The sequence below is a fragment of the Macaca thibetana genome, chromosome 19 (genome assembly GCF_024542745.1).
Source record: "Macaca thibetana thibetana isolate TM-01 chromosome 19, ASM2454274v1, whole genome shotgun sequence".
Taxonomy (NCBI): domain Eukaryota; kingdom Metazoa; phylum Chordata; class Mammalia; order Primates; family Cercopithecidae; genus Macaca; species Macaca thibetana.
In genome coordinates this window covers 49,074,077-49,099,226 of record NC_065596.1, presented here as the reverse complement: position 1 = coordinate 49,099,226, position 25,150 = coordinate 49,074,077, and the positions used below count along the sequence as shown (strand labels likewise).

General features: G+C 54.1%; 1 protein-coding gene across 1 annotated transcript in view; it reads right to left on the bottom strand.

Moving 5' to 3' along the window:
* SLC7A10 (solute carrier family 7 member 10) overlaps positions 1–25,150 on the bottom strand; it is a 315,424-nt gene that overhangs the window by 35,591 nt on the left and 254,683 nt on the right. The gene's annotated exons all lie outside the window — the stretch shown is intronic.

The following is a 25,150-nucleotide window of genomic DNA, read 5'->3' as shown; positions in this document are numbered from 1 at the left end:
TTTTCTTTTCTTTTCTCCTTCCTTCCCTTCCTTCCTTTCTTTCTTTTCTTTCTTTCCTTTCTTTCTTTCTTTCTTTCTTTCTTTCTTTCTTTCTTTCTTTCTTTCTTTCTTTCTTTCTTTCTTTCTTTTTCTTCTTTCTTTCTTTTTCTTCTTTCTTTCTTTCTCCTTTTCCTTGCTTCCTTCCTCCTTTCCTTTCCTTTTTCCTCTTCTTTCTTTCTTTCTTTCTTTCTTTCTTTCTTTCTTTCTTTCTTTCTTTCTTTCTTTCTTTCTTTCTTTCTCTTTCCTTCCTTCCTTCCTTTCTTTCTCTCTTTCTCTCTTTCTTTCTTTCTTTCTTTCTTTCTTTCTTTCTTTCTTTCTTTCTTTCTTTCTTTCTTTTCCTTGCTTTCTTTCTTTTCTTTTCTTTCTTTTTTCTTTCTTTCTTTCTTTCTTTCTTTCTTTCTTTCTTTCTTTCCTTTCCTTTCCTTTCTTCTTTCTTCCTCCTTTCCTTCCTTCCTTCCTTTCTTTCTCTCTTCTTTCTTTCTTTCTTTTCTTTCTCTCCTTCTTCCTTCTTTCTTTCTTTCTTTCTTTCTTTCTTTCTTTCTTTTCTTTCTTTCTTTCTTTCTTTCTTTCTTTCTTTCTTTCTCTTTCTTTCTTTCTTTCTTTCTTTCTTTCTTTCTTTCTTTCTTTTGTCTCTTTCTCTCTTTCTTTCTTTTTTATTTTTTAGAGAGAGTCTCACTCTGTCATCCAGGCTGGAGTGCAGTGGTGCCATCACACCTCACTGCAGCCTCCAACTCCTGGGCTCAAGCAATCCTCCCACCTCAGCCTCCTGAGTAGCTGGGACCACAGGTGAGCACCACCACGGCCGACTAACATTTCTTAAGTTTTTTTTTTTTTTTGTAGAGACAGGGTCTCACTATGTTGCCCAGGCTGGCCTCGGGCTCCTGGCCTCAAAATATCCTCCCACCTCGGCCTCCAATAGTGCTGGGATTACAGGTGTGAAGTGAGTCACTGCACTCGGCCAACCAGCTTGGTACTTTCTATCCTCTTTGCCCTGCTTCTCCCCGATCACCATGTGAACTTCTAGATCTTTTACTTGTTTATTTGTATGGCCCATCTCTCCCACTACCCACACTACACTGCAAGCTGAATGGTCTGTTTTGTTTACCGAGGCATCCACACCACTTAGAGCAGTGCCTGCACACACAGCAACACATACTTGAATGAATGAATGGGGATGAATGGAACAAGGCTCCCCCATCTCTCCTGACCTCATCTGGCCACAGCAGGACCAGGATTTGGGCCTTAGCATCCACTCATTTCCAGCAGAGGCCAAGACCTGAGCAAGGTGTCATGTGCCCCAAGAGATCCCCCCAAGCTGTCACGGTCAGCTTGGCATGCTGCAGGTCCTGCCACAGAGGTCTAGAGAAATGGTCCCCATGGGGAGCTTCCTGGGTCAATCTAAGCTGGAGGTGGTGGGCCAGGCTGAGGCCGGATGGCCCAGCCACTGACCACCTCACATCTGCTCCTGCTTGATGGTCCTGGGAACTGTGTTTTAACTGCAGCAAATCACATTCAGTCACCTCAGGCAAACACTGCAAGGTGTGAAACATGGGCAATGTACTGTGCCACACGTGTTACACAGAGGCATTGGGGACATGTAGGAGGATGAAGGAAACTGCATCACAGGGAGGAGGTGATGCCTCGGGGAGAGACAGGCCTCAACTGTCCTGCCTCCCCTCGGGGAGGTGTCAGTGGACTATTTAGTGAAGACATTCTGTTATCAGGGTCCCCTCGTGCCAAGTTTCTAGTGGCAAGGTAGTGCCTCCCTGGGGAGCTTCTCACATACCTGCCCCTTCACTAGAGGGCATGAAATCTACTCCAGCCCAAGGCTGCCCACCTCTGATGGACACTGTCTCTCTGAATTGCCTCTTCTGATTCTCAAGAGGTATTTAAAGCAGAACTCCATTTGTTTTTTATTTATTTTTGAGACAAGTTCTCACTCTGTCACTCAGGCTGGAGGGCAGTGGCATGATCACAGCTGGCTGCAGCCTCGAACTCCTGGGCTCAAGCTATCCTCCTGGCTCAGCCTCCCAAAGTGGTAGGATTACAGGTGTAAGCCACCAGGCCCAGCCTCCACTTGCTTTTGGCTTATCCAGTTTCCCTAAATTAATTTTGTGTGCCTTTTAGGAGAAGATGGGGTCAGTAATGCATTAGAGCCCAATTAATCATTCTAAAAAACGATCTGATTGAGACATACTTATGAACCGACTCCTAGAGCTGAAAGGTCAAAATCTAGCCTAGATATTTAAAAACATTTTTAGAGAAATGTATTCAAGGCCGGGTGCGGTGGCTCAAGCCTGTAATCCCAGCACTTTGGGAGGCCGAGATGGGTGGATCACGAGGTCAGGAGATCGAGACCATCCTGGCAAACATGGTGAAACCCCGTCTCTACTAAAAAAATACAAAAAATTAGCCGGGCGAGGTGGTGGGCGCCTGTAGTCCCAGCTACTCGGGAGGCTGAGGCAGGAGAATGGCGTAAACCTGGGAGGCAGAGTTTGCAGTGAGCTGAGATCCGGCCACTGCACTCCAGCCTGGGCGACAGAGCGAGACTCCGTCTCAAAAAAAAAAAAAAAAAAGAAATATATTCAAAAAGCTCAATGCTCTTTTTGAGGTGAGAGGTGGGAAGCCTCACTTTTGGGAGCCCTTGAAGGGACCTGAAGGAACCCCAGAGATTTCTTGGAGCATAATTTGAAAACCACTGATTAAACTCAAGATACCCTCATTGCAGGGAGGAACCACATTCCAAGGCCTATTTTTATGACAATGGCTAGTAGAGCCAGTCTGCAGTACCTGATGTTCCCAGTAGGGGTCACTTCTAGGAGGAAGCCTCCACCAGACCCTGGTGTAATCAAGGAGGGCTCCAGGCCCAAGTGGGCCCACGTGTGTGTATTTGTGCCTCAGTACCAGTGACCTCAAGCTTGGGTCTGCTTTGAGCCAGGCGCCACTACATGCCCTCCCAGTGGACAGAGCTGCCCTCTGGCCATGCCGCCAGCTGGCTAGAGCTGATCAGAAACCTTCAGTTTCAGGACAGCTGCCAGGGTGTGGACCATGGGGACTGGTAAGAGTTTCTGGCTAAGTCCTGGCCAAGCCATTCCAAGGGACAGCTGCAGTGTCTCTCCAGTCAGCACCTGGAAGGTAGCCAGCCCAGCCTCAGACCTGGGGCTGAACACATGTGAGTACATGCAAACGTGCACACACGTGTCCACAGGACACGTGTCCACAGGCACACACAAATACACATGTGCTTGAACACATGCTCACACATGTACTCCATGCATAAAGGAACACACACACACAAATAACACGTACACATGCAAGCACATGTACTAACCCGCGCATCAGTGCACACACGTGCAAATGCACAGTGATGCGTGTACAAATCACATATGGGCACACCCTCACACAGACAAACACTCCCCACTCTCCCTCCCCAGGCAGTTTCCAGGAATAGAGAAATGCCTTTGCATCCAGTGTGTTTGGGGTGAGATCAGCTGGGGGAGGGGCCTCTTCCCTCTCTCCCCAGTCCTGGCAGCTCCTCCCTTCCGGGCCAGGCTTCTCCCCTGTCTGAACTGGTGGGCATGTGTATGGGAGGAGGAAGGGGCAGTAGGAGTGTCCTACCACCCCTGGGCAGAGGCAGGGGATGGCACCTTTGCTGGACTCCCTGGCTGCATCTTTCTGGGTGGGGGGCGCTGGGATGGTTCCTGCATCCCATAGAAGCAAGCTGGGCAGAGGGCCGAGGTGGGTGCTGTGGTCACTGTCAGGCATTGGAGGGACCCGGGGCCATCCCTGAAGCAGGTCAGCCTGGGAGAGGCCTTCGAGGCTTGCTGCAGTTGGCACCCTCTCCCCCAGGAAGCCAGCCTAGCCCGCAGCCTCCTGCCCTCTTGAAGATGCTCCTTCCCGGCCTCCGTCCCTGCTGGCAGGCTGGGGCTTCTGAACCCCTCACTCCTCAGTCACCTCGACCCCGTGAGAGCCTCAGAGGCCTCTTGATCCCTGTTGTCCCCTGGCCATCTGGAGTGTCAGCCCAGGGGTGGCACTGAGCTCATTTTCAGCATGACAACCAGTCCCCTGCTGACACCCCCATCTCCTCAGTCTAGGAGGCCAGCTCTGGTGGGTTCTGCTGAATCCAGTTTGCTAACCACCAGCCCATGCCCACAGTCCCTGGCAGGGGACACAGTTCTTCCCCCTCCCCCACCAGATCAATACCTCCAAGGCTGCTGTCAGCACATCTTTGACCTCTGACCTGGCCACACACAGTGACCCCTGAACCTGTTGGTCTTTCCACCAACCCTTGCTCTGGTCTCTGGGGTGGGTGAGGGGCTGACCCTGTGGCTCTGGCCCGGGCTGTTAGGGGCAGGGAGAGGGTGAGGTCATCCGCCCCCACCAGCCCGGCCTCTTCCCTTCACTCCACACTCAGGGCCACAGTGGTTGGTGTTGGTGGGGGGTGGATGCAGTGGAGGATGTGCCACCTATGCCAAGCAGGCTGTGATGAAGGACTCGGGGATTCCTTCTGGAGCCCAGGGGCCCTGGGAGCTCCAGCCATCAGCAAAGAGTCATCAGCGAAGAGGATGGCTTCCCATCCTCTCTCCAAAGCCCACAAAGGTGCCCACCCCTTTCTGCATTGGGCCCTCCGGATCGATCTGGGACCCAGCAGCCTTGCAGTCCTGACCTGGGAATGAAAAGGGGGTTGTACAGACTGCCTCCTCTGAGCCTTGTTCCTTGCAGCTCAGCTGGGAGGGTCCCCGTCCTGCCCACCCATCCTGCCCCAACTGAGGGTCTAGTCCACTGTCCCACAGAAGCCGTGGTGGACCCCAGTGGTGCTGCTGAGAGCCCCACATCCCGAACCACCCTGGGATACAGCCTCGGGAGTCCTGGGCTCTCTGGCAGACACCACTGACCAGGGACCCTGCCTTCAGGAAATCCGGCCAGGACAACAGGACCTGCCCCTCTGGTGTCCAGGTCAGCTCACGTGTGGCCCTTTCCTGGCCGCCTTCCCTTGCTCCTGCTCCTAGGAGGAGACGCCTCCACCTCCACTCACCCATGGGGTATTCTGAAGGCCATGGGTTCCAGCAGCTCTGTGCTGGTGCCAGCTGGGTCTGCGGTAGGACAAGGGGCAGTGGCTCAGAGACTCCAGCAGCGAGACACTTCCCTGTCCTAGGAGGAGGGGAAGAAGAGGAGCAGGAGGCGGAAGGAGAGGGAGAGGAGGGAGGATGGTTGGGGCCCCTCAGTAAAATGGGACAGGCAGGCGAGGGGTGCTTGGAGTGGAGACTACGCTGGAAACTGAGGCTCAGGGAGGGTAGTCAGAGGCAGAGCCGTGCGTGTGTGCTCCAGCGTGCCTAACTCCAGGATCCTCGCTTCTCCTGACTGCATCAGCCTCAACCTTGACCTCTGGGTATGCTGGGCCAGGGCAGGGTGCTGACGCACTGCAGAGCCCCTCGGGGCCTGCCTCTCTGCTTATGGGGGCCTTCTCAGGAGGCAGGAGGGACCAAGCCAGGCAGGGGGCAGAGGACTGTTTGGACGAGTCCAGGCCAGGTGGAGGTGTGGGCAGCCGGCCCTGAGGTCACTGGGTGTTCGGGGGGTCGGGGTTGTCCAGGAGGCCCCTGCAGAGCAACACGTCATTCTAAGGCTACATTTCACACTGGCCTCGGGTATGACCTTGGCCGTCCCTCCTCCCCCAAGCAGTCCTCTGGGCTTTTCCGGGAGCCTTGGTTTCTTCTCCACCTGGGACCTGGGCCAGTCAGGTGGGAAAAGCCAGCAGCCACGGGGGTGCCTGGTGCAGAGGAGGAGGTGGGAGAAGCAGCGGGTGGGGGGCACCCTGGGAGCCTCTCTGCCGACCTTGGGCTTAGTCTTGCACTCGATGACCCCACCCGGGCCTGTGTGACACCCATGCCACCGACGGGGAACTGAGCCTCGGAGAGGGGAGGTGACTCACAGAGGTGACCCAGGAGATGGAACCGCATTGGGAGCTGGGGCTGGGCATTCCAGCCTCTGCCAGGAAAATCCTGCCGGAAGAGCTCACTGTGCGGGCACCCGGGAGGCTGCGGGTCTGCACCCAGCTCCTCCGACCCGGTGCCCAGGACCCTGCCTGGCTGGCCAGAGAGGGGAAGTGTGCCCCGGGCGGCCAGCCCGCAGCTGTTGGGCAACATCTGGAGGGAAGGAGGAGGTGAGGAGCAGAGGGCGTGGAGCTGGGTTCTGACGTGTGCCTGCCCTGCTTAGCACCCACGAGGGCTGGGGCCTGGTGCCAACCGGGGGTCTTAGCCTCGTTCTAGTCCCATGAGCCCTAGAAGACTTCCTAGTTCCCCTTGCTGTGCCCTGGGGGGTCTGGGCTCTGCACAACACACCACACCCCAGCCCCAGATGGGGGCTCCTGAAGACCCATGCTCCAACACACAGGCACATGTAGACACGCATAGACAGATACACACAGATACACACCACACACAGACACACAGATACACACCTCACACACACACCACACACATACACAGATAGATACACACCACACAAACACCACACACATACACAGATACACACCACACACACACCACACACATACACAGATAGATACACACCTCACACACACACCACACACAGACACAGATAGATACACACCTCACACACACCACACACAGACACACGGATACACACCTCACACACACACCACACACAGACACAGATAGATACACACCACACACAGACACACAGATACACACCTCACACACACCACACACAGACACAGATAGATACACACCACACACACACACCACACACATACACAGATAGATACACACCACACACACACCACACACAGACACACAGATACACACCATACACAGACACACAGATACACACCTCACACACACACTACACACATACACAGATAGATACACACCTCACACACATATCACACAGACACACAGATACACACCTCACACACACACTACACACATACACAGATAGATACACACCACACACACCACACACATACACAGATACACACCACACACACACACACACACATACACACAGATACACACCACACACACACACACACACATACACACAGATACACACACACACACACACACACCACACACAGACACAGATAGATACACACCACACACACACACACACACATACACAGATAGATACACACCTCACACACACACACCACACACATACACAGATAGATACACACCTCACACACACACTACACACATACACAGAGAGATACACACACACACACACACCACACACATACACAGATAGATACACACCACACACACCACACACATACACAGATAGATACACACCTCACACACACACCACACACATACACACAGATACACACCACACACACACACCACACACATACACACAGATACACACCACACACACACACCACACACAGACACAGATAGATACACACCTCACACACACACTACACACATACACAGATAGATACACACCACACACACACCACACACATACACAGATAGATACACACCTCACACACACACCACACACATACACAGATAGATACACACCTCACACACACACTACACACATACACAGAGAGATACACACCACACACACACCACACACATACACAGATAGATACACACACACACACTACACACATACACAGATAGATACACACCACACACACACACCACACACAGACACACAGATACACACTTCACACACATATCACACAGGTGCACAGATACACACCACACACAGACACACAGATACACACCTCACACACACACCACACACAGACACAGATACACACCACACACACACCACACACATACACAGATATGCACCTCACACATACCACACACAGACATACACACCACACACACAGATACACACACCACACACACAGAGGCACACACAGACACATGTCGACAGATACACACACACATCATACACCACATACACAGACACACAGATACACACCACACACAAACCACACACAGACACAGACACACACACCACACACACAGACACACAGATACACACCACACACAGACACAGGCACACACACACACACAGAGGCACACACAGACAGATGTAGACAGATACACATAGACATAGACACACACAGACACACAGATACACATCGCACACACACACAGCATACAGACACCAGACACACAAAGACACCACACATACACACACACCACATACATATAAACACACACAACACTCACAGACACACACCACACACACACACCACACAGACACAGACACATGCCACACACAGAGACTGATACACACCACACACACACCACACACAGACACACCACACTCACACCACACACACAGATACAGACACACACCACACTCACAGACAGATATAAACACACACACCACACTCATAGATACACCAAGCACACACCACACACACACGGGCACACACACACGCCACCCTGACACCGTGACCACCAAACCACACGGACCGTGCCTCCCTGCAGGCTGCACACGCCCACACACACTCACAGTCAGTCACCCTGCAGGGTACTCAGCCACGTGTCCCCTCCCCTCCCCCTCAGTCCCATCAGCCCCCACTGGCCAAGGCTGGAGCTCCAGGCAGGTCTCCTGCTGGGTGTCTGGGAAGACGTGCCGGGCAAAGGGGCACTTCCAGGGGTCCCCCGGGGGGAAGGCTGGGGTGGCTTTGTGTGTGGGGAGTTGGATACTGGCCCCCTGAAGCCTCCAGCCTGGGGCTTGTCACCTCCTTGGGACTGCCCTGAGGAACCTCCCGCCCTCTCTAGAGGGTGAGTCCCCCTCCGCACCTCCTGGGGTCTGGGTGGGCACCAAAGGGGCCCTGGTCTTTGACTCTCCATATTCCCCTCATGCTGGCCTACGGTGGCCTGTGGGCCCCACCTCACTGATGTCCTTGCTTGGGACAAGGGAGTTCAGATGAAGCGGCCCCCACACTGTGTGGGGCCTGGCCCATCGGGGCTGCCCTGGCCTGGGCCAAGACCCACCCTCTGCTCCAGGCCGTGGAGACGCCTTCCCCGGGCTCTTCGTCCAGGCCGGACTTGGTTCTCTGACTCTAAGCCGGTCAGGGCAGAAGCCCCAGCTTGGCCATCAGGGCGCCGGGGACCTGTGACCTGCTGCCTCCGTGTGACATTCCACCACCCCAGCCAGATTCTTCCGCTGCAAAGTGCCCAAGGCGCCACGAAGACGTGAAGATATGAACGCTCCTGGGCTACTTGTGACGGCGTTGCAGGGGTGGGGCGCGGTGCTGGAAGGACTCACTTCTCCCTAGTCCGGTGGGGTTCTTCCCCGAGGCTGCAGAGAGTGGGCAGTGGGGTTCCGAAGCCTTAGTGCTGTCCTCCCTCCCGGTGGCACAGGTGGCCCAGAACGGCAGGAACAGGCTTGCAAATGTGCAGGTGCTGGGCTCCAGCTCCCGAGGCGTTTTTAGGGTGGACGCCCTGCCCTCCTGGGCAGAGCAGAGCAGTCACTGCCTAGGGGCGGCCCTGTTCACCAAGGTCACCACTGTCATTGATCATCACTTTTTACTAATTATTATTATTATTTTAGAGACAGAGTCTGGCTCCGTCGCCCAGGCTGGAGTGCAGTGATACGATCTCGCAGGTCCAAGCAACGTCCCTTCCCAGGTTCAAGCAATTCTCCTGCCTCAGCTTCCTGAGTAGCTTGAGATTACAGGTGCCTGCCACCATGCCCAACTAATTTTTGTATTTTTAGTGGAGACGGAGTTTCCCCATGTTGGCCTGGCTGGTCTTGAACGCCTGACCTCAGGTGATCTACCTGTCTCGGCCTCCCAAAGTGCTGGGATTACAGGTGTGAGCCAACTCACCTGGCTAACTCTTTGTTAATTATTATTATTACTTTTCAGAGACGGGGGTCTCACTCTGTCACTCAGGCTGGAGTGTGGTGGTGCCATCATAGCGCACTGCAGGCTCAAACTCCTGGGCTCAGGCGCCTCCCGAGTAGCTGGGGTTACAGGCACGTGCCACCATGCCCTCAGCTAATTTTTAATTTTTTGTAGAGATGAGGTCTTGCTATGTTGCCCAGGTTGGTCTCGAACTTCTGGCCTCCAGCAATCCTCCCACCTAGGCTTCCCAAGGCAATGGGATTATAGGCATAAGCTACCACACCTGGCCTAGTGGCCAGCACTCCTGACTGGGCATCACAGCCCATTCAGACTCACAACTGCCAGTGCCAGTCACTGCCTACTGGGCTTCACTGGCAGAGGAGGGTTGGCATTGGCAGTGGTAGTGGCCACTAGGTCTTTAGAATAATGACCTGGACAAAGACAGCAAAAGCGCCCAGATTCCTGAGAGGCTCCCCTTGCCCAGCACAGGGTCTAGGGGAGGATGCAACCTTGGCAGGTACTGAGGGTGAGGGCACAGTGCCCATAGTTGGCTCCTGTTGAACCCTGGCCCTCCTCCTGGTCAGCTGCAGGCCACAGTCCTCAGCCCTGGGCTCCGACCCTTCTAGAGGACAGTGGGCTGGCCTGTCTGGGCAGGAGTCACACTCATGGCCAGGATGGGATGAAAATGGGAAGTGGCCCCCAGTGCCTGGTGGGTGCCTGCCATTCTTCTTGGCTGTGGGGGCAGCTGCCTCTGGGAAGGGCCTTAGTCACCCAGCAGCGGCTTCCTGGAACCCAGCCCCCAGTCTCTGGGAAACGTCACAGGTTTTTCCAGTGGGACCCCCCCACCTTGCCCTGGGGTAGACCCCAAGGACCACAGTGCAAGCACCTGCTTGGAACGGGCCAGGCAGGCTCTCCAGGGTCCCCGCTGCCCCCAAGCTAACTGCCAAGCTGCCCACCGCCTCTGCCTGCCCTTGGTGTGGGGCACAGAGCTTTGACCTGCACTTGCCTGGCTCCAGAGCCCTTCTTGGCGCCCATGTACCCAGGATAAAGCCTGACACTCGGGGTTTTTGCCACTTTCATGCTGCCGACCTCTGTGACCACCCGCCTCTGTTCCTGGCCCCTGCCTCAGCCAAGCGGTCCTGGACATTCCTCCTCTGTCCTGCCCCAGACCTGAACAGAGCCAGTCCCACCCACCCCTCCCCAGCCTGCAGGTCCCCTGGCTGTCCTGTCTCTCTAGGGTGCCCCAAACATCTGGGTGAGGGGCGGCCGTCCCACCAGCGCATAGCACGCTCCTTGGAAGACTGGAAGATTGTAGATGTCCTGTCTAGTCCGGTTCATCCACTGAGAACTGGGGGCTCATTGAAGCCCAGGCTGGCAGGAGCCCCTCCCCGCAGCTCTGAAGCCCGCCATCCCTCTTCAGGCACTCCCAGGCCACAGCACCTCCCTGTGGGGTGGGTAGGGGGCTGGCCCTGGAGGCGGATGACTTGACTTTGATTCCCAGCTCATCTGGTCCCAGCAGCCCTCGGAGCCTGCCTGTGTCCCCCTTTCATCGTCTGCACCAAACGGGGGTCGTGTTTGTGCACACACCATACAGCAGTGACACTGGTTCGTATGCAGGGGGCCTGGAACAGTGTTGGGTAGGGCAGGTGCTCCGTCTGTGCTAGCTACTGTCATGGCTGCTATTTCAGTCTGGCCCAATGCAGGAAGAGGAATCAGCCTGGGGCTGGGCACCCTCCGTGAGAGGCACTTCTAGCCAAGGGTGCCATGCAGCCTGTGGCCCTGTCCCCTCTCCCCATGCGGCCCTCTCACCTGGATACATCTACAGCCGGAGGCCCGTGTGTCTGACGCCAGAGCCCCACTCTCCCTTGCACGAGGTCTCCACCTCTGTTCCCTGACCTCGGCCCCCATGAGGCCCCTGCAGACCCCACTGTGGAGGATCTGCGCAGCAAGCCCGGCAAAGGGAGACTCAGGAGGCCAAGCTCCCAGAGGCAGCCAGGTGGGGGCCGTGGGGAGCAGCAGGAGCTGTTGGTGTGAGGGAGCGACCAGGCCCCAAAACAGTTAGTCTGTGCGGGGTAGAGAGAGGCTGGGCTCAGGGTTGGCCCAAGCCAAGTTCTGCAGGTCACGTGCAGCTCAGCCCAGCCCAGTCAGCCCCTTCTTCTGCAGTTGCAGAAGACAGGGCACCAAGCTCAACTCAGTCAGTACCCACAGGTGTGAGGACAAGGCCAGACCAGGACCTGGCATCCTCCACATTCCTAGCTTGGGGCTGTGGCTCCCAGCTCCCCAGCACGGGGGACTCCTCCTCTAACCCCATAAGGGGATGTAGATAGCAGCCCCTGGACGCTGACCGCTCACACTTCCCCAGACACTGCAGGATGTAGCCACCAGGCCAAAGAGATGTTGAGTGCTCCATCTCACAGATAGGGAAACTGAGGCCCTAAGAGGGAAAGGGCAGAGGCAGGGGAGCCAGGCTCTGGGTTTCCATCCCTGTCATTGCCCCCAGACTCTGCTGAATGTCCCCACCCTCAAACAGCTTGCTGGGCTGGAGAAGACCTTGACTGCCCAAGGTCGCAGGTCGTCTGCTGCAGCCCCTGGCCCTCAGCCCTGCTGGGGCACCTGCTAGAAGCCAGCACGTCCTGAAAGCGTGAATTCGTTATTCTAGCTTTTCCTCCCGGGACCCCTGCAAGGCAAGCCTGTGTTGCAGAAGAGAAAGGCAAGGCCCAGGGAGAAGAGGTGACCTGCCCAGGGTCCATGACCCATAACGAGTGGCATTGAGACTTGAACTTGGGTCTGTCTGAGCCCAGGATCAAAGTGTGAGGAGAGTGAGGCCCAGCCATCCAAGGTCTGGCGCAGGGAGAAGCAGGGAGATGAGGCCAGGGAGCTCTGTGGGGAGGGGTCACCAGAGTCGGGCAGGGCTTGGCATCAGGGGCACCTGAGGCTGGTGTTAGCTCTGGTATCTATTGCAGCTTTTTTTTGGTTACAGGATCTCACTTTGTCACCCAGGCTGGAGTGCAGTGGTACAATCACAGTTCACTGCAGCCTCAACCTCCTGGGCTCAGACGAACCTTTTGCCTCAGCCTCCCAAGTAGCTGGGACTACAGGTGCGCACGCTACATCCAGCTACTATTTTATTTTACTTTTTTTTAGAGACAATGTTCTATGTTGCCTAGGCTGGTTTCGAACTCCTGGCCTTAAGTGATTCTCCCACCCTGGCCTCCCAAAGCACTGCGATTATAAGCGTGAGCCTCTACATCTGGTCAGTTTCGCGTTTAATAAAGGCCACAAGAGACATAAATCAGTGTGATGAGTGAGTGAGTGACTGTAAGGGTAAAGACTTTAGCTAAGGAAGTCAGGAAAGGGATCCCTGGCGGGAGTGGGGTGGAGTGATACTTCAGCCAAGAAAGGACAAGAATGAGCTGACCAAGAGTCTAGACGGGGAAGAGTGTACCAGGCAGAGGGAGCTGCCAGTGCCAAGGCCCTGTGGCAGGAATGGGTTTGGTGTATTTCAGGAACAGACAGGCCAGGTGATGTGGTTCTCAGAGGCAGCCGCTCCCACCATACAGATGACCTGAATCTTGCCCCGGAGTGGGGTTTGGTTCTGTTCAGCTCCAGTCAATGGAGGATGTCCTGGATCTTGAAGTGTGTGGAGGGTTCCTGCTGCCAAGGACCAATAGATGGAGGCTTGTGACTTTTCCCACCTCTTCCCGGGAGGACGGGCCGGGGGAATACAGGCACTGATGGCAGCTTGACATGACCGTAGCAGATGGCTCACCCATTCCCCACTGTGCCCCCAAGCTGACCCACAGAGCCTTCTGACCCTCTGCGTGAGGCATGGAGGGTGGTCCTGGGGCAGTGGAAGGCACGCCAGCTCTCAGGACCCATTGCAGCCTGCCCTGACTAAGTGCAGCCAAGCCTGTGAACAGCCTCTGAGGACTGAGAAATCCACCCCTCTTGGGAAAGTGAAGCCATGGGAATCTCCCCAGGGAAAGTGAGCCATGGGAGTCTTGGGTGGAAAGTACTGATGAGTTTCCACTGAGCCAGGGGTGGGTGTCTCAGAGGGGAAGGGAATGTAGAGGGCCAGAGGAAAATAATCTCTGAGCTGGCATAGAGGAGAGAAGTTGCAGCGGGTGAGGAGGCCGGGCAAGCCCTGGAAAGAAGCCCTGAGGGCAGGTGACGGCCCAGGCAGAGATGCAGGGACAGTGTGACTGTGTCCAGAAGCCAGAGCGGGTCCAAGGCTAAACTGGTCCCTCACAGCCTCTGACTCTGAACTCTGAGAGTGTTCTCAACACCTTGCCGGGAGCAGACACAGGGCTGGCTGGGTGAGACTCTCTTGCCACTTTATCTCATTCTTCTCAGGAACGTAGCTCAGAGTCTGACCTTGGCCTTCAGCACTTTCCTATCTGAAGTGTCCATCCAAAGCGAAGCCACCCTCCAAAAACGCAGATGAACGCACCTTGCCATCTGTCTCATCACCCATGACTTCTTATAAAGACCCCGCCTTCTTACCACACACTCGGCTTCAAGCACACATCTTTGTATCCCAATTCTTTTTTTTTCCTTTATAAACATGTTTTTGTAGAGGCAGGGTCTCCCTGTGTTGCCCAGGTTGGTCTCGAACTCCTGGCCTCAAGTGATCCTCCCACCTCAGCTTCCCAAAGTGCTGGGATTATAGGCATGAGCCACCTTGCCCAGCCTCAATTCATTATTTCAGTGTAGTTTAGGTACAGATAGGATTCCTTTGTTTTCTTTTTCTTTTCTTTTTTTTTTTTCCCCCAAAAGAAAGCATCTGCAAGCATCACATAGGATTCTTTTTTTTTTTTTTTTTGAAACGAAGTCTCGCTCTGTCACCCAGGCTGGAGTGCAATGGTGTGATCTCGGCTCACTGCAACATCCGCCTCCCAGGTTCAAGCAATTCTCCTGCCTCAGCCTCCCGAGTAACTGGGTTTACAGGCGTCCACTACCATGCCAAGCTAATTTTTGTATTTTTAGTAGAGACGAGGTTTCACCATGTTGGCCAGGCTGGTCTGGAACTCCTGACCTCAGGTGATCCACCTGCCTTGGCCTTCCAAATTGTTGGGATTATAGGTATGAGCCACAGTGCCTGGCCACATAGGATTCTTGCTGGAAATTTTTCCTTTGCACCTAGAAGGTGTTATCCACTAGTCTTCTGACCAGTTGCTGCTGCTGCTATGTCTATTGTGACACAAATTCCTTTGTAGTATGTGTTTCTTTGTAGTATGCATTTGTCATTCTTTTGTAGTATGCATTTTTTTCTGGTACTTTCAAGATAGCATTTTTGTCTTTAATGCTTTTTTAAAAATTACTTATTTATTTATTTGTTTGCTTATTTATGTATTGACAAGGTCTTCTGTCACCCAGGCTGGAGTGCAGTGGCACAGTCATAGCTCACTGCAGCCTCCACCTCCTGGGCTCAAGAGATCTTCCCACCTCAGCCTCCAAAGTAGCTGTGACCACAGGTGTGTGCCACAATTTGGCTAATTGTCAATGGCCTTTCATTTTACTATGGTGTGTTTGTTCTTAATTTATCCTTCTTAGGATTCAGTGTGCATCTTCAATGTGAGGACTTCATTCCCTAGTTCTGGAAATTTCTCAACTATTAATTAGGTTTTGAGGTTTTCCAGTTTTCACCTTCTGCAATTCTTATTATATGTGTGTTAGCCCTTCTTGGCCCTTCTCATTCATGTCTCCAAGAATCTTAGACTCTCGTATGTTTCTTGTTTTCATAGCTCTGTGCTGCATTTCATGAAATTTCCTCAGACATGCTTCATATTTTTCTTATTCCCCTTTGAGCTACAACTAATTGCTATGTAACCCATTCACTGAGTTTCTATTTTATACTGCAATGAGTATTTTTTGAAGGACTCTTTGATTTCTTTTGAAATCTACTTGTTATTTTAAAATAATATTTTATTACGTCTTCCACTCCCTTTTCTATCTTAATTATTTTAAGTGTACTTATTATTATGTAGTCTTTTACAAATTGTTCTAATATCTCTAGATCTAAGATCTCCCACTGACATGGTTGCTTGTTTTTTTGGGTCATTCATGATTACTTTTCATTGTGAGCTCATCTTCATCAGGGATTAATTTTCCTGTGATCTGTTTCTGGGCTGTGAAAGTGTCCATGCAAAGTGGCTTGGAAGTAAGTTTCTTTCATGGCTGTATGTACATTTTTTTTTTTTTTTTTGAGATGGAGTCTTGCTCTGTCACCCAGGGTGGAGTGCAATGGCGTGATCTTCACTCACTGCAACCTCTGCCTCCTGTGTTCAAGCGATTCTCCTGCCTCAGCCTCTCAAGTAGCTGAGACCACAGGTGCGTGCCACCATGCCTGGCTAATTTTTGTATTTTTAGTAGAGACAGGGTTTCACCATGTTGACCAGGCTGGTCTCGAATTCCTGACCTCATGATCTGCCTACCTCAGCCTCCTAAAGTGCTGGGATTACAGGTGTGAGCCACTGCACCCGGCCATGGCTGTATATACATTTTTATGTTAATTTCCGGATTTGGAGTTTTAGAACTACTGGATTGTGTGCATTTGAATCCACACTTAACTTTTTCCTCTCATTGCCTCAGGAGGATAGAAAGCTTCACTAGCACTTTTTTTTTTTTTTTTTTTTTTTTTTTTGAGATTGAGTCTTGCTCTGTTGTCCAGGCTGGAGTGCAGTGACATGATCTTGGCTCGCAGCAACCTCCACCTCCTAAGCTCAAGCAAGATCCTTCCACCTCTGTCTCCTGAGTAGCTGGGACTACAGGTGTGCGCCACCACTCCCAGCTAATTTTTGCATTTTTTGCAGAGATGCGGTTTTGCCATGTTGCCCAGGCTGGTCTTGAACTCCTGACCTCAAGTGATCCTCCTGCCTCAGCCTCCCAGAGTGCTGGGATTACAGGCCTGAGACACTACGTTGGCCTTGCTACTACTTTTTTTTGGATCAGGTTTACACATCCCTTTTTGTGCAGAGCAGCCCTTCCAGCTCTGCGGTTTATTGAAGGGGGTCAGTTCCGGCTCATCACCTTGGGGAGTCCAGGACTCATATCCCGGACCTGTGTTCTGTCCTGATTCTGAAGTTTTTCCCGTTCTTTCTGGCCTAAGCCCCAACCCTGTGCCTTGTGGCCCCAAGTGCCTCACTTATGCTCCACGGTACAGCTCCTGGATCTGCTCTTGAATGAAACCTCCCAGTTTCACCATCCCCCTTCCGGTCACAAGGGTGCTCTTTCCGGCTCCAGGCTCTGCAAGGCAGTTACGCTCAGAGCCCCGCAGCAGGCCCTACAGCACAGATCCTGCAGACAGGCACAGCCACCACCTCCCAAGAACTTCAGGCTCTGGTTCATGAGTCAACTTAGTCCATAGCTTTATAGCAAAAAATCGTAAAGCAGGCCAACTAAGACCTAGAACTTTCTAGTCATGGAAGCCAGGGCCTTTTGGTGTGCCTGGATCAGTGATTCTTGACCTAGGATAATCTTGTACTCTCAGAAGACATTTGGCATGTCTGCAGACTTTTTTTTTTTTTTTTTTTTTTTTTTTTTAAGAGAAGGGGTCTCACTATGTCACTCTGGTATGATCATAGCTCACTGCAGCCCGAACCTCCTGGGCTTAAGTGATCCTCCTGCCTCAGCCTCTTGAGTAAGCTGCAAGTCCAGGTGTACACCACCACACCTGGCTAATACTTATATTTTTTGAAGAGTGGGGGGTCTTGCTATGTTACCCAGGCTGGTCTCGAACTCCTGGGCTCAAGTGATCCTCCTGTCTCTGCCTCCCAAAGTGCTAAGATTACAAGCATGAGCCACCGTGCCCTGGAAAGATTTTCGATCATTGCAGTTGGTGGTGGTGATGGGAAACTCGTTCCTGGTATCTAGTGGATATAGGCCAGAGATGCAGCTAAATATCTTATAATGCACAGGATGGCCCTAACAACACAGAAGTATCCAACCCCAAACACCCACAGTGAGTCCTGAATCCCGAGGGGGTGAGCCTTCTGTCCGCCCTGGACGGAGGGATAGAGGAGCCAGCCAGGGCCCTATCCCAGGGTGTTCCCTGCTGGGAAGTTTGGGACTGAGGCTGGGACTGGAGGAAGGACGACTTTCATCAGATCTGGAGGGCGCCAGATATCCTGACTGCTCCGGGCTGGCACACGGAGCCTCATCTGAGCCCACGAGCCAGGGTGCATCCCACATCCCACCCTACCTGCCCATGAGGCCTCCCACCCGGCCCCTCCCGGGTGCAGCCCTGCACACACGCGCCGGCCACACGCACGCCCGTGTGATGTGGTGAGCAGGCCCCGTATGATGTGGGGAACGGGCGTGTGGTCGTTGGAGCAGGCCAGGCCCTCCTGGGGGCGGTGAGGACATATCTCTGGTGCCATCTTTCCTGTTCTGATAAATAACTGATCTGTGGTTGAGGCAAGAAGGTCACCTCTGCCCAGGGAAGCTCAGGAACAAACCACTTGTGACCGGTGGGAAGAGCCCGGGGGGGGGGGGCAGCGGGAAGTCTGGCTTCCCTGGCCACCGGGCTGCTGGGGGCAGATTTCAGAAAAGGGAAGTGCTGAGCTGGGGCAGTGCTTCCTGTGGTCGCGGCAGGCAGGGCATCAGGGCGGGCACGGCAAATCAGAGGGGTGACTGCCCTAGCTTGGAGGGGCAAGGAGCTGGGGTCCCCGGCTGGGCCCCGTGTGCTGTCAGCCTTCATGCGTTGGGCTGAAGGCCCTGGGGGATGGAGGAACATACTAGAACACCAACAGCACCAAGGCTCCCCTGGTTGGGAGTGCCCCTGGGCTCCTCTCTGCACTCAGAGTGAAGTCCCCCTGGGCTTCGTGATTTGCTCCTCGGCCCCTGCTTCTTTGGCACCTGCTCATCAAGTTTCCTCTGCATAGGACCCCCTTCTCCCACCAGCTCTGAGGACTGGGGTCGGGGGCGGGGCGCCCCCTGCCCCTTCCCCTTTGCTAAGCCCGGAGCCCCTGATTTGGTTGCTCTGGGAACCCTCTTTGTCCCCAACGGAAGACCTGAGCCCAGGAAACTGTGAGATCCTTCCCAGGCCCTGGCGCCCCTCCGGTGGGCAGCTGTCTGCGCCCCTCTTCTATCCTTAGTGGGGAACTGGTGCAGGGGCTTAGGAGTGAGGGAGGTGGCCGGGCCTCTATAGTTCCTGGAGCTCCCATTTCCTCTTCCACTAAACTCTCGGCATCACCGCATGACCCAGACTGTGACCCCAGGGGAGTGACTGGTCGGGGAGGGGAGTGGAGGGAGACCGGCTCCCTCTTGTACCAGCCCTGAGCCCCAGCACTGTGGTTCCAGCTCCCTGCAGGCACTTCCTGCCTGCTCTGGGAAAGCACAGATGGCTGCCACGCCGTCACAGCCCTGGGGTTGAGCCCAGACCCCTGAACCTTGACTGTTCAGCCCTGCCAGACCCCATCAGGATCCACATAGACCCCGATGGGTTGCTCTGTCTCCTTGGCCCTGGCCGAGTCCATGGACAAGGAGCATGGCTCCATCCACCCCGCTCAGCTCTGTGCAGCCCACAGCCCTGCCTGCCCCGCCTGAGGGTTCGGGTCTCCCTGGAATGGTCAGGGGTGTGTGCTGTCCCTGTTCCCCTGCCCCGGCTGAGGCCTGTACCTGGCAGGGGTCGAACCAGTAAAATCATTGTCCTGCCCTAACCCACGGTGTCCAGGCTGTATGGGCAGTGCCAGGGAGGGCCCAGCCTCGCACCCCACTCCTCACCCTCTTGCTCTTTCCTTTTCACTCCCTCTGTCTCCTGACCTTGGGTCACCTCTTCCGTTTCTTGCTCTCACTCAGTCCCTTCTCTCTGTTTTTCTGTTTCTTTTTTTTGAGATAAAGTCTCACTCTGTTGCCCAGGCTGCAGTGCAGTGGCATGATCTTGGCTCATTGCAACCTCCACCTCTTGGGCTCAAGCGATTCTCCTGCCTCAGCCTCCCGAGTAGCTGGAATTACAGGCGTGTGCCACCACTCCCAGCTAATTTTGTATTTTTAGTAGAGATGGGGGTTTTGCCATGTTGGCCCAGCTGGTCTGGAACTCCTGACCTCAAGTAATCTGCCTGCCTCAGCCTCCCAAAGTGCTGGGATTACAGGCACGAGCCACCATGCCCAGCCTGTTTTTCTGTTACTTTCTCAATTTAGTAAGTCCCTCTAGCCCCGAGGACCCCCCAACCCCTCTCTGAATCTGCCCACATTTGTCAGTCTGTCCCTCCGCCACTGTCCTTGTTTCTCCTCTCCTCCTCGTCATCCTGCCCTGATCTTGGGGGTTTGTGTCTCTCTGTCTCTGTCTCCCTGTCTCCATCTCCGCCTTATCCTCACTCTCTCTGTCTGCCTCTCATTTTTGTTCTCTTTCCTTCCCTCCCTCTTTTTATTTTATTTTATTGTTATGGGTCCACAGCAGGTGCATATATCTACGGGGTATGTGACATATTTTGATGTAGGCATGCAATGTGTCATGATCACATCAGGGTGAATGGGGTCTCCGTCCCTTAAGCATTTATCCTTTCTGTCTGATTCTGATCATTATTATTATTATTATTATTATTATTTTGAGATGGAGTCTTGCTCTGTCGCCCAGGCTGGAGTGCAGTGGCCGGATCTCAGCTCACGGCAAGCTCCGCCTCCCAGGTTTACGCCATTCTCCTGCCTCAGCCTCCTATGTAGCTGGGACTACAGGCGCCCGCCACCTCGCCTAGCTAGTTTTTTGTATTTTTTAGTAGAGACGGAGTTTCACTGTGTTCGACAGGATGGTCTCGATCTCCTGACCTCGTGATCCACCCGTCTCAGCCTCCCAAAGTGCTGGGATTACAGGCTTGAGCCACCGCGCCTGGCCTCTTAATTATTTTTAAATGTACAATAAATTCTTGGTGACTCTCATCACCCTGTTGTGCTATCAAATACTAGATATTTTAAAAAAAATTTATTTTAAGTTCTGGGATACACGTGCAGGACGTGCAGATTTGTTACATAGGTAAACGCGTGCCATGGTGGTTTGCTGCACCTATCAACCCATCACCTAGGTATTAAGCCCTGCATGCATCAATCCTAGATCTTAGTCATTCTACCTAACCATATTTTTGCTCCCATTGACCATCCCCACTGCCCTCCCCACTCTTTCTCCCCTCTCTCATTCTCTCCCCATTTTCATTTTTTCTCTCTCTTCTCATTCTCTCTCTTCCTCTCTCTGTCTCTGTCTCTGAAATCATCCCTGGTCTTCGCCCTCCCTCAGTCTCTGCTGCCCGGAGTCCCTGCACGCGGCTTGACAGTGGCCTTGGTAGGACCCACTGGGGTGTTTCTTCGTCGCCCATGGGTCCTCATGCTGTTATCAGTTGGAAATGAATCAGAGATTAGGAAGCGGGGGGAGTGGCGGGGGTGTTATCGCCCAGTGCACACGGGGCTCTCAGCTAATCTCTGGCGGCCCTGGGTTCGAGAGGAAATGCAGTTGCAACACTGAGTCCTTCTTACCGTCACTGTCATGTCCGCGGCAAGGCTGTGGGGAACACGGGCAAGAGATTGGAGAGGGGAGAGGGAGAGGGGAGAGGGCCGAGGGCCTGGCCTGAGCTCCCGGCAGGCATTTGTACAGGCTCAAGTGCACACATGTGCACACACAGCATGTACACCTCCTGGCCCTTGACACTTGAGCCGTCACCAGGCCTTACCTGTCACCCTTCCAATGCCTCTGCATGCCTGCACCTGTCCACGTCTTCCCCTGCCGCCTCACATCCCCAGCCACCATCTCTCTTCACGGAATGGCAGCTCTGGCCTCATCTGGGCTCTTAGCCGACAGAGTGGCCATACTATTAAATGGCCACATGATTGGGCTCCTTTCCTAACTTCACCTTCCCACAGTTCTAGGAAGCAACCACCATTGTCACGGTGGCCTCCAGGCTTGCGTGTCCAGCTCCTGTCCTTCCTGCCCTCACCTCCCACACCCCTTGGCTTCGTAGCTCCTGCAGTTCTGCCTCGACCTCTCCTCAGTGCCCCGGCTTTTGCAGATGCTCTCCCGTCTGCCTGGAAAATTCTCCTCCCCTGGATACAACTCCCATGCCTCCCAGGGCACTGGACTTCCCCGTCCTTCATGAAAGCATCCAGGGTCCCAAGTGCTAAGCTGCAGCAGGTCCCTTGCCTCGGGGGCTTCTACCCTCGAGGCGTGAGCTCCCCTGTCATCATCCTGCTTATGGATTGTGGTGTCATTTCTACTTCCTGTCCACCTCCTGCCAGATTGGGGGCCTGATTGAGGCAGGGACCGAGCCCTCCAGTCTGTCTAGGGCCTGGCTGCACCAGACAGTGATTGAATGAACAGACCCGTAAACACACCGAGAGACACGGATGTACCCAGGCCCATGAACAAACACACAAATGCAGTCACCAGCCATGCACGGAAACTCCCACATTGACAGACGCTCAACCTCACAGACGTGCAAACCAAAGTTACCTAGAGAGGCACGCAGTGACCAAGACACACACACACCCACTGTCTTCTGTCTACGCTCTGGGCTCACTGCCTCTCATCCAGCCCTGCCCCTCAGGCAGGATCCCCCGTGGGTGTGGGCCTCCTGCACTGTAGCCCTGGCCTTAGCTCCGGGGGACCAATCCCAGGTTATGGGCCCTCAGCAGGATTCTCTGGGCCCCAGCAATGGTCTTGCCATGTGACTACTTACAAGTGGCTGTTATGCTAAATGCACACAATATCGCATGGGCATAACATCATCGCCAATATTCACAGGTGCTGTGGTTCAAACAGGGAGCACGGTGTGAATCTCCTCTTACAGGGCTTGTTAGAGGAAGGTTTCAGCTCAGGCCAAGGCTTGGGACGGAGCACAGGAAGCTACAGTTTGGCCTTTTCCTCAGCAACATCCTGCTTCTAGAATCACCGCTAAAGTTAACCCAGGTGAGGGGTTCTCTCCCAGCCTCCAGGAGGCTCCAGCTGGAGGCAAGCCGCCAGCCTGGCAGAGGCACAGTGGCCAGGGAGAGGAAGGGCTTCAGGGTGGTGTGGGTGGTAGGGGCCGAAGGCAGGGGCAGCGGAGCAGGGCCTGGAGGCCAGCAGCACAGAGGGTCCCCACCTGGCTTCATGTTGGCGGCGGGGGCTGGGCGGGGCATCTGGCGGAGGAAGCAAGAAGGGGCGGCCTCGGAGACTGGCTTGCGGAGATGGGGCTGCATTCCCTGTGGTGGGGATTGGGCCTTCGCGGCATCAAGGCCATTAGTCACCTAAAGCAGCCATGGGCATCTTCTCTCTTCCCTCTTTCTTTTTAGAGACAGTGTCTCACTCTGTCTCCCAGGCTGGAGTGCTGGGGTGCGATCATAGCTCACTGCAGCCACAAACTGCTGGGCTCAAGTGATCCTCCCACCTCAGCCTCCTGAGTGGCTGAGACTACAGGTGCACACCACCATGCCCAACGAATTTGTGTATTTTTTGTAGAGATGGCTATGTTGCCCAGGCTGGTCTCAAAGTCCTGGCCTTAAGCAGTTCTCCTGCCTCAGCCTCTTAAAGCACTGGGATTAGAAGAGTGAACCATGGTGCCCAGCCTCTCTTTCTTAAAGATGGCTTTAACCATCACTTACAGCACACAGCTGCATCCCTCCTTGGTGGGGTGGGGGAGATTCTTTCCTGCCTCTCTGAGCGTCCCTATCTGGGTCCTTGCTCAGTGAGAGCCAGCCTTTCTGGTATAACCAGGCCCTGAATGAGAGAGAACCGGAGTCACGCGCTGTGCACCAAATGCAGTGGGAAGACACGAGGGATGCCTGGGTGACCTTCTTTACAAACAGAGGAGTCTGTCCCCGGTAACCTGCCTCTGACCTTCTATCAGCCAGACGTTATCTTCCCAAGGCAGCAGTGTTCCAGAATTCTCTCTGAGGCAGCCCTGGCAGCTTCTGGGTCCTTCCATTCTGATTTCCAGTTTTCTTTTTCCATTTATGTATGTATGTATGTATGTATGTATGTATTTATTTATGACAGGGTCTTGCTTTGTCGCCCAGGCTGGAGTGCAGTGGCACGAACACAGCACACTGCAGCCTCAAACTCCTGAGCTCCAGTGATCCTCCTGCCTCAGCCTCCTGAGCTGGGACTACGGGCATGCACCACCATGCCTGGCTAATTTTTTATACAGATGAGATCTCACTACGTTGCCCAAGCTGGTCTCAAACCAGCAGACTGAAGTGATTTTCCTGCCTCAGTTTTCTGAGTAGCTAGGACCACAGGTGAGTACCATCATGCCTGGCTAATTTTTTATAGAGATCGGGTCTCACTAGGTTGCCCAAGTTGGCCTCAAACTAGTGGGCTCAAGCGATCCTCCCGCCTCAGCCTCCTGAGTAGCTGGAATTACAGGCATGTGTCATCATACTGGGCTAGTATTTGTATTTTTTGTACAGACAGGGACTTGCTATGTTGCCCAGGTTGCGCTTGAACTCCTGGACTCAAGCGATCCTCCCTGCTTGGTCTCCCAAAGTGTTGGGATTACAGGTGTGAGCCACTACACCCGGCTCCAGGTTCCTTTATAAGGCCCAGGCCTCACCCTTTCTCCAGACGTCACATTCACAGGCTTGTTGAAGGGAGCAGGGTGCTTCAGGCAAACTTGGGGCTCGGGTCTCCAGGCACTCGGGGTTTTCTCGTCTCCCAGCGCTGGCAGCTGGCCTGGCTTCTCTCGGCGGGAGATGCTGAAGGCTCCTCGGCTGGTCTGAGAAACATGAGAACAGAGCTGGGAAAATTGGCCGTTTTTGTGGTTTGGGGGTTTGATGCAAGTTTCACAACTGATCTCCCAAGAACACGGTCGGTCCGGTCAGATGCGCTCCCCGGCCAGGGGCCCGCTTCCCTGCTGACGCTGGTGCTGACCGCCCGAGGTGGGGGCTCCACTCTCCCTCCCCACACCATTCCCTGCTTTCCTTCTTTGGGGAATAGCCTGGAGGTGTGGAGAAGATGGCTTTGTTTTGGAGTCTTTCGTGGTTTCCACCTCATCCTTCAGCCTGGGGAGAGTTGACGGCCTGGCACCCCTCACTTCCATCCTGGAGTTTTTCTCAGACACCTCTGGGCAGCTGTTCTTAAAGCTCTCATTTTGAGGGGACAGCAGGCCGCGGACGTCTTTTGTAGTGATAATCGTGGGCCGGGGCTGACGAGTGGGAAGTCCTAGATAGACCTGCTATAGGGCTCGGGGAGAGACAAGGGCCACCAGGGAGGCGCACACCTCCACATCCAGCCCACCCCAGGAACCCAGAGCTGCCTCCCCCACGGACAGCTGGGACGGGGAGGGGGTCCTCAAAGCCTGGCCCTGC